The 13,625-nt window shown below is 47.1% G+C and overlaps 1 protein-coding gene across 1 annotated transcript in view; it reads left to right on the forward strand.

The window, feature by feature from the left end:
- Positions 1–13,625, forward strand: part of PLPP2 (phospholipid phosphatase 2) — a 138,868-nt gene that overhangs the window by 27,313 nt on the left and 97,930 nt on the right. The gene's annotated exons all lie outside the window — the stretch shown is intronic.

The raw sequence follows: 13,625 nt of genomic DNA on the forward strand, positions 1-13,625 counted from the left end.
TCTCAAAGCTCACACTCATACTTGGGTGTCTGATGGAACTTGTGCCCGCCATGGAAATGCCCATCTGGTGAAGCACAGTGTTGCATCAGGTGATGGGCACATGGGTCAGAAACCCTTGTCGTTTCTCTCGGAACCCTACACAAGTGTCTCTGAATAGACCCCAGTCACAGGCCTGAACGCATGGGCGTAATTTTAGGGGGTTTTGGGGGGGAGGGGGGTATGGATGGCATTGCAGTATGCGGATGCTGGTGTCTATGCCGGCTGTCATGTGTGAGGGCCAGTGATTTGCTCTGATGCCATAGTTGCATTTATGTTGCACCTTCTTATGCACACACATGTAGCGGGTCTAGTGCGGGAAGTGGGCAGTAAGGGCATGCAGCATAGTTCGCTCACGTAGGTGCATGGGTGGGAGGGTGTGATGTGTCATGCACGGTTCCGCTCATGGCGCTGCTTTCGTGTCGCTGTGTTCTAAACATGCCTCCATTGGCAACAGTTTGGACTTTGGTGTGCCTTAGGATGGGCATTTGCTAGGCACTGCCAACCAGGACTGTATGCCCATTAGACGGCAACAGCTGGAACATGGAGTGATTACATGGGCAGATGATAGCAGTTCCAAGTAAACGCTGATTCAATGTCTGTATACAAGCCAAAACATTTGCCTTTGTCAATACTTGTTTGAAATTTTATTCAAGTACCATCAAACGGCCTGACCATACGCTGTTAAAATATTTTTTATTACACCAGTAGCTGCTTTACAGCTGCAATTAAACCATTAAATCTCAGCAGACTGTTTAGAAATTACACTGTTAATCCACAGTTTGATGTTACTGCGTGATTGAGCTAGCTCAAATAGATTCCAGGAGGATGAATGTTGGTCTGGGAGGGACAGGTAGTATGTGGGACTGGCCATAGGGATTGACATGGCCATGGGCAGTTAAATGGGTAAATGATCAATTAGCACCCACACTCCGTGCCCATTCTCGCATGTCTTCTCCCTCCTAGCTGTACTCCAGTTTAATACTGTCAGCTGTCGGTGGCGCTTAAGCACCACACCAGAGGTAAAACTAAAGAACATGGTGTTCTGGGACTGCTGTCCAGTTCTTTTCAGTTAAGATGTAACAACTATGAGAGATTTGGGGTGGAGAGGGTCCTGCTGCAAATGATTGGCATTCTTAAGAAAGAACAGAGGAGACAGCCACTTATATTTTACTTTAACTACAAATCCTTGTGAGACGTTATTTATTTATTTCATTTGTGGAGCGCACCTACAGCCCGGAGGCATCGTGGCGCTTGTTACAAGAATTTTTACATGCAGTTTTAATAGGCCAGGATACATGTGACCGCGAGGTCTTTTGGTTCCAGTTAGTCTTCATACATTACTCATTACAAGATTGGCATTACTACTAATACAGTTTATGTATCACAGGAGAAACGGCTGATTAGTTAGATGGATAGTTGTGTTTTGAGTGCTTTACGGAAGGCTGTATGGGATTGAATCATTCTTAGGTTCGGTGGGAGGGCATTCCATGGTGTGGCAGCAATCGTGGGGAAGCTGGATCCTCCTGCACAAGCCTTTTTGGTTTTGGGCACAAGGATAAGGTTGGAGTAGCCTTCCCTAAGAGGTCTTGTGGCAGTGTGTTTGACAATCCTCTGTACAAGGTACGGAGGGGCACCATCATGGAGGCATTTGTGTGCCAAGGAGAGAGTTTTAAAAATGATTCTCTGTTTAACCGGGAGCCAGTGGACCTGTCTCCTGATATCGGAGATGTGCTCTTTCCTAGAGGTCCCCGTGGTTGCTCTCAGGGCATTATTTTGCGCTAGTTGTAGTTTTGAGTAGTTCTTGCATGACGTCCCGCATAGTAAGGCGTTGCAATAGTCTAGTCTGGAGCCTATAATGGCTCTGGCTATGGTGAGACGGGAGTGGAATGGTGTAGAAGCATTAATGATTTTGGCGTAGTAGGCTGAGGAGGTGGAGATGGCATTCCATTGTCTGTCCATGGTGAGGTTCGAGTCCAGGTATACGCCAAGTGTTTTGATATAGTCAGATACTTAGATGGGTGTGTTGTCGATAGTGAAGGAAGAGTATTCCTGACTGAGGTTACCCAGAGTGGTGGGTGAACCGATAAGTAGGAGTTCCGTTTTTCACTGTTTAAACAAAGCCAGTTGTCAGCCATCCAGGATTGGATGGTTGAGTAAATGGCAGAGAGTTTAGACATGTCAGTTTTGTAGTTACCTGTGAGTGGGATTAACACCTGCTTATCATCCGCATAATTGGTGTATGAGATGCCCAAGGAATCCAGGATGCTAAACAGTGGCCTGGTGAAGAGGTTCGAAAGTGTTGGTGCAATGCAGGATCCTTGTGGGACTCCACATTTGGGGATGTTGGGGGTGGCGGAGGCTAATTCAGAAAAGACTTTCATAGCCCTGTCTTGTAGAAAGGAGGTAATCCAGTCCCATGCTTTAGGGGAGAAGTTGGCTGCAGAGGCAAGGTGACGGCACAGGATGTTGTGGTCAACCAGGTCGAAAGCTGCTGATAGGTCAAGGAGCAGGAGGAGTGCAGGTTTGTCTACATCTCTCATGCCATCCATTTGGTTTTTTTAAATCGAGGAGGGCTGATTCCGTGCCATGTCGTGGGCGGAAGCCTGATTGCCGTAGGCCTAAGAGTTGGTTTTCTTCCAGGTACTTTTGTACTTGCACATATGCAGCCTTGTCGAGAATTTTCAACAGGAATGGGACCGTGGTGATGGGCCTGTAGTTCCCGGGAGTGGTGGGATCGAGAGAGGGCTTTTTTATTAATGGGTGTACCCAGGCTTCTTTGAGATCTTTGGGAACAAGACCTGTCCTGAAGGAGGCGTTAATAAAGGCAGTGAGAAAAGGAGCCAATGTAGGTGCAGAGTCTTTGATGAGTTGGGCTGGACGGGCATCACCTTTGCAGTTGGAGGGTTTGATGGATTTGAGCAGGGTGATGACTTTCGATTCCGTGATGTCTTTGAATTCGAAGGGGGGAGGGGGATTCTGCGCCGGTGGTGTGGGCGATTCGCTGTGTTGGCTAGCTATTAGTTTTTCAAGCACTTTTTGGTGGCCAGTGATTTTTGGATTGAAGTGTGTTTAGCTTGTCTAGCATAGCTGACTGAATGCTGTTGCACCAGTCTGCATCCTTAATGAGGGTTTTTCCAATTCTCTGAAGATGCAGAATATTTCTTTGTTGTACAACAGCCCTGCACCTTTCATTTTGCAGTCGTTTCAAGAAAAGTGGTGCAACAGGACCATTTTGTTTTCCCAAAAATTGAATTCAGGAGGAGGGAGCTTCTGGGCTTTTTAAAGGAGCAGAATAATCCCCTCAAATGTGTCCCTCTTCTATATTGGAGATGCTGGGGACGACCCCAACCGAGCCCGGATGTAGCCGTGTTTCTAGGAGCATCGCCCAACCCAGCCCTGGTGTAGCCGTGTTTCTAGGAGCATCGCCCAACCCAGCCCTGGTGTAGCCGTGTTACTAGGAGCATCACCCAACCCAGCCCTGATGTAGCCGTGTTTCTAGGAGCATCGCCCAACCCAGCCCTGGTGTAGCCGTGTTTCTAGGAGCATCACCCAACCCAGCTCTGGTGTAGCCGTGTTTCTAGGAGCATCACCCAACCCAGCCCGGATGTAGCCGTGTTTCTAGGAGCATCGCCACCTGTGTGTCCGCGTGAAAGGAAAAGGTCACATATGAATACCAATGGGATGCAGAGATGATGGAAACGCACTTTTCTTTTCGTTTGACCATCGCGTAGCTTTTGAATAGAAAAACAAATTCATAACGTGGTGACTATGTGCTTCTCCACTTACACCACGCACCTCTCCAAAGAGGAGCATTTGGGCAGCTCAAGCTCCCCCATCAGTCCCCACTGTTATTCACCCAGGCGCCAGATGGCAGTAAAAAGGGTCTTGCATATTGTTTTGCTGCTTATCAGCCAAGCATGAGCCCGAGGGCCGTGGATAGCTTCCAAGGGCTTGTCAAGCTAAAGGAGGTGTTATGCTTTCCTGCCAAAAGAAAATGAAATTCTGGAACTGTAAGCGTAGCTGTGAAAGGTATCAGAATGATTATCAGTAACAAATAAAAGTAGTGGAACTCGGTTCCTGACAGTCCCCACTCCCTTCGACCTCTGACTATGAAGAAAAATTTGAGTCCTGCTGAATGGTTTTTTCTTACCAGCTCTTGTAATAGTTCTCCTGTTGGATATAGAGCGTCTCACTCGCTAGCTTGCATCTTTTCTGAAAAAATAGGAGGATCTGATGTCCAATTCCTTTTTCCCCGCTGCTATCCCCTTAACATGCATTGGCAAAGCCAATGAACTCCAAAGATGCCCAGGCCTCCTCCTGTGTCCCAGGCACAGAGATGAAACGGGAGGCCTGCATGGCCAAAGAAGCACTGCCACAGGAGCGCAGTGCGACGTCGCCCGCCTCCATGTTGCCTTTCTGTGTGCACCCTCTGTTGCATGCCAAAAATGCACACCTCTATGAAAATACCCTGGCTCTGTCATCCTGGTGCAAAAGCAAAACCCAGGAGCTGCATCTCATGGTGACTCGGGAGTGTCACTTGTCAGCCAATATTATGTAACCACACTAGGTGACGCATCTGTGCCGTAACTGAGCCAAAATGAGTAGTATAGCTAACGGGCCACCAATGTGCCCAGCATATATGCCCACTGCTTACAGGAAAGGAGGCATCAGTACTTTGCCAGAAGCTTAAGTATTTCCAAGCAGAAAGACTTCACCGAGCAGACAGTAAGGTACTAATACTCAGCCAATCGTCCAAACCCCCCCTCCCCCCCACCGAGTGTTCCCAGTTCTTCACATCTATAGAATTGCTAAATGGAAATGCAAAGTTTACCATTCTGCAGCCCACTTTTAAACTTCATCTAATAAGTCCTTCTGTGCCTTCTAGTTCGGATGTTTCTCCTCACATGTGTGCCTTTTTCTAGAAGCCAGGGTATCTGCGTTTCTTTTGTAATTGCCCCACCCCCTAAGTCTTTTACAACAAAAACCCTCTATCTTCAGCTGCTCATAACATATTCACGATTGTGATGTTTTTAATGAATGTGAACGCCATTAGCTGTGCAGACTTAAGTGGACACTCGTGGATGGGAGCAACGTCAAATGGCCTGTTACAAACGATACCAGTACCTTTAACCGAACGTGAAGGGGTGGGCTGACTGTGCAAACCTACTCTGCCGTGTCCTGTGTCCCGCCTCACTGGCCCAGGAAGTCTGGCCTCCGAGCGTGCCGGGCCGGAGAAGGGATGTCCTGCCATGAGAATTGATACATTGGCACTGGACTTATAGAATGAGCGGAGGCAAGGTCTAACCACATATCGCTGAGTGGGGCGGGGGGAGTATTGGGCCCCTAGCTCTAGGTGTGACTCGCAGGTGCAGGGTTCGAAATAACTGGGAGCCCTTTAGCTCTTGCTTCTAGCCTCGGAGATCCGGTTAGCTTGACACCAGCAGCTATCATGGGCCACTTTTAGCTCCACAGTCCAACTGTTGCCAATCAAACAGAGCTGTATTGAAAATCTCTCGTGTATTTGGGAACGTTTATACATCGGCATTAGGTCGCAACTAATGCATATTTAAAAGCACAAAGGACAACCTGTCTACACTTGCTTCTCTTGGATTTGCAGCGCTTCTCCTGGGACACTTGGATTTGCAGCGCTTCTCCTGGGACACTTGGATTTGCAGCGCTTCTCCTGGGACACTTGGAATTGCAGCGCTTCTCCTGGGACACTTGGAATTGCAGCGCTTCTCCTGGGACACTTGGAATTGCAGCGCTTCTCCTGGGACACTTGGATCTGCAGCGCTTCTCCTGGGACACTTGGATCTGCAGCGCTTCTCCTGGGACACTTGGATCTGCAGCGCTTCTCCTGGGACACTTGGAATTGCAGCGCTTCTCCTGGGACACTTGGAATTGCAGCGTTTCTCCTGGGACACTTGGAATTGCAGCGCTTCTCCTGGGACACTTGGATCTGCAGCGCTTCTCCTGGGACACTTGGATCTGCAGCGCTTCTCCTGGGACACTTGGATCTTCAGCGCTTCTCCTGGGACACTTGGATCTTCAGCGCTTCTCCTGGGACACTTGGATCTTCAGCGCTTCTCCTGGGACACTGGTTTTAGCTCCTGCTCATCAAATCTCAATGTCGAGCCCTCCGGCTAGGAGAGGGGATGACTATAGACCCCTGGGGTGACTGGTACACAAGTCGTTAAGTGTGTCATACTTGGACACTCGCACAGCATCTCATAGGCTGTTTGCTTCAAAAGGGGAGGGCATGTGGTGCAGCCTTCGTGGCCAGAGGAGCTATCTAGTCATTCTATCCAAAGGAAAGAACATTGTGGGGGGGGGAGGGTGATATGATCCCCCGGCAGAGATATGTGTCCAAGTACAGGTCGTGTTTCCAAAATCCATATGTTCAGACCCTGCCATCCATGCAGGATCGATAAAAAGGAGTACTGTTGAGCTGGGTAATGGTGCCACCTATTAGCACAGTGTTACGACATCATGGGTAGGCATTTTATTATTTTTGGCAGTGTGTGTAGAACTCCCTGCTGCCCTGCAGTGCACTGTCGAGTGCAATATGGTGTGCATAATTGTACTGGCAGGTCTGTGGTCCAGTTTGCTGAGCAGATAATCTGGCCCGGGCATCAGTGTCGCCCGCATGCCAATGGCCTGGGCGTGCAGCCAATCTTGCCCCTGGAGCAGCCTATTACTGTGCACGAGGCAACGCTGATTCGCCTCCCCGCCCCCTCCGTATCTTCTCGGTATTTTATAAATGACCTTGTTCCTCCCGAGTCAGTCCATGCACTTTTTCGGAATCTTCTAGGCTGGGGGATGGGAATATTATGGGGAGCGGGGTCTCTATCTGCTATTCGCCATATTTGAAAGAAGTGTAGATATAGAAACGGTACACTTGGGATTAGAAATGAAATCTTGCCAGTATCTAGAAACCGGCCCCGTGCGCGAGCCCCTGCTATTGGATTAATGGTTGGAATTGCCGGGGTCTCCATAGAGCTCGGCAGCTTCAGAGGGCCGCTTCTGGCGGGACATGAATTACGTTTTTCCAATAAAGCTACATGAAGAGGGTCATTCTTGGAGACCATTCTCTATTTACAAAACTTGGAATTGATGGTAATTTGTTGCGCGTGCCATTTGCCATTACCAACAGACCCGCTGTCAACCTCCAATAGAACCTCTGAAGGTCTTCCAGGAAACTCTCCTGTTGGAAAAACCTGCCATTTCCTACTTGCTTTTTAATAAATGTTTTGTATTAGTTACGGAGAATGGATCTTCATCTTAAATACTCTGAAATGTAATCAGTTGTCAATTGTGGTTTTTGCTAATCAGCCGTGCATTCATCCCCAAGATTTAGTGTTCGTCTCGGGAGGATAGCTCCGGGGCAACGCGCTTGCCTTGGAAGCAAGATGATGCCGAACAACACAGGTTCGATTCCCTGGGTCCGCGCTTAGAAACCTCTGGGTATTAAGTGTGTTATTAATAACCAATCGATCAATCAATCCATAGCCAAATCTGAATCGATGCCATGTTGGTGATGTGCATGCGGCTTGCGCCATTGCAAAGTCGCTTTGCAGCGCGACAAAGGACCAGGAAGGCGGGACGATGGCATAGTAATTATGCCAGAAATGTTGCAACCATTACTTCCAGTGAGAAGGTAAGGGGAGAGGGGGGTGGGGAGAGAGTACAATATGCTGCACAGCACAGATGGCAGTAATCGATGATGGCCTCCTAGCCAGTCAGAATGCTTTGAATGCAGTCAATCTTCCCTGGTATTGACCAGAGACCATTGTACTGCTCTCAAACAACTCCGATACCTAAAAGGCTATTACCACAATGTGCCTTATAGACCTGTGGAGGGGTCATTACCAATATGGATGATTTCCCTGCTCCAATATATGGCTCGGGGCTTTGCTTCTGACTAAAACCTGGAGAGGGGCAGCTAGTCCGCAATAATGAACGCTCCATCAGTTCATTGTGCTTGCTATTTAGTATAGATTTCCGTAATTAGATTTTAAAATTGTTGGGTTCCTGCTCTTTTCACTCAACTTGTATTTTTTGGTCACACATGGCCCTGTGACGTTTTTATATTGAATTGTATGCACACCTATATCCTGTGTATTTAACTTGCACTGTTTAGTCGCCCAGAACCCTCTTGAACACTCCCATAACGATTCCCCATTGCCCCATACCTACCACGCTCCGGTCAATCCTCCTCCTTATTGGTCTTTCCCTTTCTCTCTCTCCTAAGGCCTCAGCCCACCCTTGGCTTCCCTCCACTGCCCCAGCCCCCACCTCCCATCCTTGACTATCCTCCCAGATGCCGTTCAGGCTTCTCCTCTCCCTCCCATCCCATCCACTCCCACCTCATCTACCCTACCAACCGTCTTCAGCAACTGACTCCTCTGCCCAAATCCCCTGCAAAATAACTCTATTTTCAACAATCATTTTTATTTTCATCACCACAGACGTTCGATGATGTCTTTCACTGACAGCTGGAGCCAACCTGCGACACTGACACGCTGGCATCCCTTAAAACTGAGTTTGCATGTTTCTCTCACTCCGCCCATCTCTTCAAAAAAGGCCGTTGCATAGATCTTATGATCAATAAACGTACACCATTGACACTGCTTCTCCTCCATCCTTTGCCTCCCTCCTCCTTTAAGCATCTCTGTCAAGCACTTCGCTCCCCCCACTCACACTATGCTCCTGATATACCACCCAGTGGGCACCCCCAACCTCTTCTCTTGGCCCCTTTCTCGAAAAGCTCCCAGCTGATGTCACTGCTGCAGTATTGGGGAAACCTCAAACTCTTCAATTGCACTCCAGAGCTGCATGGACTTAAATCTCTTTGACAACTCTGACAACTCACTTATCAACCTATATATCCTTCCAACTGTTTTATGGTAATTTCATCTAAAACCATTGCATCTAATGCCATTCCATCGAATGTTTCCATCTAAAAATGTTCCATCTAATGCATTTTTGTTCGTTTTTGAATATTTTTTTTACTTTTTGGGATTGGGCCCCCCCCCAAACCCTGTTTTTTACCATTTAAAATGCACCTGAACACAAATTAACCATTTACCCCCAAATATATGCATTAGATGGACATTTTTTTAGATGCAAACATTTCGATGGAATGGTATTAGATGGAATGGGTTTAGATGAATTGACTAGATACCCTAGGACTATAACCCCCTTTTTCTCGGCTCAACGAACGACAACCTGAACAGACTGCAGATACTCCAAAACAACGCCCGTAGATGCGCCCTGAATCTCCCGTGTAAGGCCCACATCTCTGCCTCCAGGAAAGAACATCACTGGCTCCCCACCCGTGACAGAATTAAACTTCAAGCATTAGTCATCGCACACAAATGCCTTTTTCCTTACAGCCCCACCTATCTAGCAGAGAAATTTACAAGGCCGAACTCTACTAGACCCACCAGATCTCCTTACCTACACCAACTCACCATCCCCAGGTTCAACCTAAAATCAGCAGGGGGAGCTAGCTTCCCTGTGCTAGCAGCTAAAGCCTGGAATGCATTACCGATGACCATCAGAGCAGACACTTCGTTCTAGTCTTTCCGATCCAAGGCAAAGGATCAACTCACTTCCCAGCCATAGACTATCGATGATACCTAGCACGACATCTGTCTTACCTACCTCGTATGTTGCCTGTGTATCAATAGATGTAACTAACTTATGCCTCCACAAGGACCAACTTGTAACCTGGTTGCTCACACTATCCGTATATTCGTCTTCTGCCTCCACATTGTTAGTGCAACCTTCTGTAACTAATGTTTGATCATAATTATAAAGTGCCCAGTTACCCCATGGTTCGGCAGCGCTATACAAATAAACAAACTAAACTAAACCCTTCCAAACCCCACCCAAGGCAACTCTCTTGCTCTCATATTTCCATTTCACACCCTTGACACATCTGCTTTCCCAATTAACCCCTCTTCTTCCCACACTCATTCACTTCACCATCTCTCTTCTTCGCCCCCCTTTACCCGAGCCATCTCCTGGATCTTGAATGCAAACTCGGTTCCTTAATCGCCTACAAAGACCAAGCCAGCCTCCCGCTCCAAGTTATCACTGCTTTGAACTTCCCTTTTACCAAATTCAACTCGGCACTGACACCCCCTTCAATGATCACTATCCTGTCTGCTCCTTCGTCCCCTCTACCCACATGTTCACCTCTGCATCTCGCCAGTCATCCAGCTGATGAGAACAACCATGAGACGCTGCTTACACTGCTGGTGCAACAACCAGTTAAACAAAGAAAATGTATCTCCACCACCCTCCACTCTCCTCCTTGCCTAAAATACTCTGTAACAATCGTAACCACAGCTCTCAACATAGCCATAATACTCCTGTTACAATAATCCTTTCTCTTTCCACTCTCACCCTCACAAACTACCCAAGACCCTCCAGACCATGCTCCCCACTTCCCCAAGAACCCTCCATTCTCTCTGTTGATGACCTTTCATCCTACATCTCCACTAGAATCACCAAAATATGGCACACCCTGTCCACCTTTCTATCTCTCCCATCCTACGCTCCTCCCATCTTGATTGCCCTCTCCTGAACTCTTATTGGCTCCTTTACCCTACAACTTGAGTAACTTGCACCTGTCATCCCTGCTCACTCTGTTTCCTTATTCCACCTTTCTCTCTCAATGGGTCACTTTCCAGCCGATTACAAAAGAGCCAACTTTCCATACCGCTCCTAAAGAAACCAGGTGTTGGCCCAGACAAGCCCTGATTCTAATTTTCCATGTCGCTCCTAAAGAAACCGGGTGTTGGCCCAGACAAGCCCTGATTCTAATTTTCCACACCGCTCCTAAAGAAACCAGGTGCTGGCCCAGACGAGCCCTGATTCTAATTTTCCACACCGCTCCTAAATAAACCAGGTGTTGGCCCAGACAAGACCTAATTCTACGGGCCTGTCTTTCTCCTTCCATACCCCTCTAAAGTCTTCAAGAGGGTTATCCTTTAACTGCATAATCAACTAAAGTGTTTCTCTTTTGTTACCCCCTCCACTTACTATGCCAATCAAAACACTTCACTTATCTACGTTGCCAATTATCTTACCAGTGCCCCTCACTGTCACCATTTCCCCCATCTGCATGCTTGTAGATTTTTGCCCCTGCATTTCACACTGTGGATCATCCCGCACTACTTCAAACTCTTTCCTTACTGGACATCGAAGATGCTGTACTTGCCTGTGTGTCCTAACTCCCTGACTGTTCTCTCTCCATCCCATGGGACTAAAGCACATCTTCAATGACACCCCTCCCTGCTGACATTTCGCAAGGACCAGTTCTAGGCCCAAACTTCTTTACCCTCCACACATCAGGCCTGGGTATACTGATTTTCCCCCTTTTGGCTAGAACAATCCCCACTTTGCTGAATGTACTATGATCTTCTTCGCCTTCTCCCTTCTTCATCCCTTCTATCACCAACTGCATAACTGCCTTCTATCACTGAATGGCAGTGGCCAACTCTTCAAAGATGTGTGTCCTCTCTCTTCCTACCTCAAATCTCCCCCATATATCCCCTAACCTCTTCACACATGGCTCGCAACCATGGGCTGCTCTTTGACAGTGGCCTGAAATGCTTACAGTTCATCATGGACCCCTAGAACCACAGCCCGACTCAAACTCCTAAACAGGAATATCTACCCACACCTCACACGCCACTCATCTAAAACACTTCTCTCGTCTCCAGGGTTCTGCAAACTGGACACTGTGTGAGCTTACTTCTTGTACCAACTCTTCACTCTTTTTTCCCCCCTCAACAAAGTCCTCAACTTTGTGACACACATCCTTTTCAACCTACTCTGACCCTCCCCTGTCACAATGTTGGATGGCTCTCCATGCATAATAACTCTCTTTAAATTCCTGCTACTCTTGTAAAAATCCACCCATTATCTTGTCCCCCATTACCTTACTGACTGCCTCCCACTGTCCTCTCCCTGTAACAAATCCATTTCTGGGGCACCAGTGGTGCAGGGATGAATATCTGTTTCTAAACCATCAATCAGCCCCACACCTCTAGTACATCAGCAGGGATCCGAACAGATTGGAAACGCAAGCAAATTATAAACCTCCTTATCCTATTTTGGCAACGTGGAGGGAACGGCAGTCTCATCTCCACAAGGTCGTAGATCATTGTTTAGTTGTAACACAGCAAAAATACAATTGTGCTCGAGCACCTTGAAGCATCTCTTGTGCTGGATGGGATTACCAATAAAGATCTCAGACCACATAACTGGACAGACTCAAAGAATATGGCAAAATACTACTTTAATCTTCGTTTAATAAAGCAGGGCAAACTGGCAGACAACGGACTGATGCGTGCACACTCACACACAAACTTGATTATAATAGGGGTTTTATACCCCAATATGTGTCCTCTATTGAGTCATTCTACGTGGCAAATGATGCACCCTATTGAGGGGAGGGCATGGTTGGGGGAACATATGGACCTATAGTCTACATAGGTGTTAGTACCTCTTTGGCCGCCTCTTAACTGTAAGGCACACCTCAAACTACCTCTAAATATGTATAAGATTGATTATAGCAGAGAAAATGGCAGCGGATTGGTCTATGCAACATTGTACAGCAGTTTGCCCCTTATACCCTCTGATTGGTTGGCATTCTTACCCAACCTTGGACTTTTTGGCTCGTTAGCAGCATGTAAGTGAAACAAAACCCAGGTGCTTGAGTCACGTCAGATTACTCCCCACTTTCCCCTATTAATCCATCATCTCTCATCAATCTGGCCATGAGCCAAAGTCGTGTCTGTAGTTGACCTTGTAGCCTGCTCACTGTTCTAGAAAATTTAAGGGAGTGTAACACATCACTATCTTCATCCACAGCTTAATGAATAGCCCTTGTCTTCGGCTTCTAACTCGCATGTTAGGAGGCCACCAATGTGTCAATTTCGACCTTCTATTTACTGCTATTTAAAAGTGCTAAAGATGGGTATGCACATCCTTTTTGAATAGACTTGATTAATGCTCAGAAGTTAAGAAGTTAATTATACAATGGATCTTGCTCCTCTTGGCCTCTAGAGACTTGCTCACTCCCTCTTGTATATACTTCATACACTTTTAATTGTCCAATACTTGGCTCTTGCAGTGTTTTCTTCTTCGAAATATGTCTCCGTTCATAGCCTATCCATCTGCCTCCCCTTGTGCCTTGCAATTATTCTTCAAAATAGCCTCATTGATCCCAGGCCAACATGGACGACTCTTCGTTTTGCACACAAAACTATTCTTCACCGTTTCCTGTTTTCTGCAGCCTTGGTCTGTCTCTAAGGTAGCCGGGCTGAAGTTGACACGAGCCGATGTCATGGCCGTCCTTGCCACTCTTTCTCCATAGCATATGGTTCTTCATATGGTTCTTCTACCATGTGTTACTGCGCATCTATATTTATTGGTCAGCAAGTTACTGTATCTTCTTTGTATATACACTTCCTTTATCCTTAAAGTACCTGTTTCTCTTGTTGCTTCGGTTACATCTGCCCTCTTAAAGATTTTCATATTGTTTCGGTATGTCTTCATATATCCTCTTT

The sequence above is a fragment of the Ambystoma mexicanum genome, chromosome 1p, assembly GCF_040938575.1.
Source record: "Ambystoma mexicanum isolate Mex_15411 chromosome 1p, UKY_AmexF1_1, whole genome shotgun sequence".
Classification (NCBI taxonomy): Eukaryota; Metazoa; Chordata; class Amphibia; order Caudata; family Ambystomatidae; genus Ambystoma; species Ambystoma mexicanum.